Genomic DNA, 2,343 nt, shown 5'->3' on the forward strand with positions numbered 1-2,343 from the left:
TAAAGAGGAGACAAGGGCACTTACCCCAGAGAAGCCGTGAGAGTGAGGGAAGCGGGTCTCAGGTCCTGGTCTGTCTGCGGCATGGGAGCAGGAGGAGGTTCCTCAACCCTTAGAGGCCTGAGGAGGGGTCTCCTCCCGGGTCTTCGGCACCAACTGATTTGTTTTTCTAAGACCACCAGAGCGAGCACAAAAGAACCAGCGAGTAGGCAAGGGTAGGAGCAAAACTGCAAATTTATTTTGGTCACCTAGCTTCAGGGAAGTAGGTGGGTAGGGAGAGGTCTGTTGGCCTCCGGCAAAGGAGGCCAAGAGAGTCGCCCATTGAGCTCTCGGGCGGAGTTCCTGATACGGTCCCGACTGGGGGCTGGGAAGTCCGCACAGGGCGTCTGCCAGGAGCGGCTTTTCTAGGAGTGGGAGGGCAATAGGCGGGACACGGGCGTGTCGGGGGGCGTTCTGTAGGTGCCACCAGGTAAATCTTGGTCTCTTCGGATTGACGTCACGGCGCATGCCCGGTTGGTCTGCACCTTCTCGGGCACCGGCTGCATTTTCGCGCGCGCGGGAAAAGTTGGTGATGAAGAACCCGGAAGTGCGCCATCTTACCTCCGTTTGTCCAGACACTCAGGAGGCTGAGGCAGAAGAATTGCTTGAACCCAGGAGGCGGAGGTTGCAGTGAGGTGAGAACAAGATCGTGCCACTGCACCCCAGCCTGAGTAACAGAGCAAGACTCCCTCTCAACAACAACAAAAGCCTCTGTAATACTAAGAGGTTACAACCTAAGATGGCTTCCCCCATTCTTCAGGAGTAACGGCTTCTTCTTGAAATGCTTTTGGCTGAGTAAGCAGCAAAGTCAGCACATGGATTCACCAGGAGAAAACTGACTGTCTGAAAGTCAGGGCCTCCGCTCATCTCTTCAGAGCCTCAGGCACCACCAGGGGCTGGCAGAGCCCTCCTGGGGTCTAGAGCTCTGCAAATGCTCACTAAGTAACCAGGCCTCCCCAGAGGAAAGGACAAGGTATGTGACCAAATCCATTCAATGAATTCTTTCTTTCTGCTACCTGAGCCCAGGAGTTTGAGACCAGCCTGGGCAACCTGGCGAAACCCCGTATCTACAAAAAAAAAAATACGAAAATGAGCTGGACTTGGGGACAGAAGCCTATAGTCCTAGCTATTTGGGAGGCTGAGATGGGAGGATCGCTTGAACCCTGGAGGTGAAGGTTGCAGTGAGCTGAGGTCGTGCCACTGCACTCCAGCCTGTGCAGCAGAGCGAGACCTTGTCTCCAAAAAAATAAAATAAAATAAAAAAGGAGAAGAGGCATCCAGGTGAGTTATGATGGTGACCTAAACTAGAATGATTGCAGCAAACAATTTTTTTTAAAATGTACTTTTTTGAAATGACAACATCACTGAATGGTTCAGATTTCCCAGTTAACATATTGGTCTTTTCTTTAAAACCTTTTTTTTTTTTTTTTTTTGAGATGGAGTCTCGTTCTGTCACCCAGGCTGGATTGCAATGGCACAATCTCGGCTCACTGCAACCTGCGCCTCCCGGGTTCAAGCAATTCTCCTCCCTCAGCCCCCTGAGTAGCTGGGATTACAGATGTGTGCCACCACACCCAGCTAATTTTTGTATTTTTAGTAGGAATAGGGGTTGGTCAGGCTGGTCTGAAACTCCTGACCTCATGATCCACCCACCTCAGCTTTCCAAACTGCTGGGATTACAGGTGTGAGCCAATGCGCCCGGCCTAAAATCTTGGTATTAGAAATGCACCTTCGTCTGTTCACATATTTTCTGAGCATTTAGTATGTGCCAGGCACTGTGCTATGAACTAGGTTGAGAGTAGGGAACAAAATTCACATGGTTTCTACTTCAATTCACCATCTAAATGCACTAAACAAAAGCCTGAAGCTAACTGCAAAGAACATAGAAGAAACAGCTTTTATTGAAAATGTTTGCATTGTATGGACCCAAAACTTTAAAGAAACCTGGCTTTTGTTTCCTTCTAGTCCTTTGGTTTTATTGTTCTCTTCTGAGGATGAACTCAGAAAAAGACAAATCCATTATGATCAAGGTCCTTCACAGGAATCAACTACAGAGTTGAGAACATACCTCTACTTCTCCAAGGAGGCATCTGCTAAGGCTGTGATAACTAAGCATGCATGTGAAAAGGAGCCAACATACTCTATTAAGTGGTCATCTGTCCTTTTCTGCCCCCAAGAACAACAAAATTGAAATTCCTTCTGCTTTTCATATGTCCTGAAGAACTGTAAATTCTTTACCCAAAGACCAAGTTTCCTGGGTGTGACACTACAAGTTTGTAAGCACAACCTTTTTTTTTTTTTTTTTTT

This window comes from Rhinopithecus bieti, unplaced genomic scaffold (genome assembly GCF_001698545.2).
Source record: "Rhinopithecus bieti isolate Rb0 unplaced genomic scaffold, ASM169854v2 scaffold_947, whole genome shotgun sequence".
Classification (NCBI taxonomy): Eukaryota; Metazoa; Chordata; class Mammalia; order Primates; family Cercopithecidae; genus Rhinopithecus; species Rhinopithecus bieti.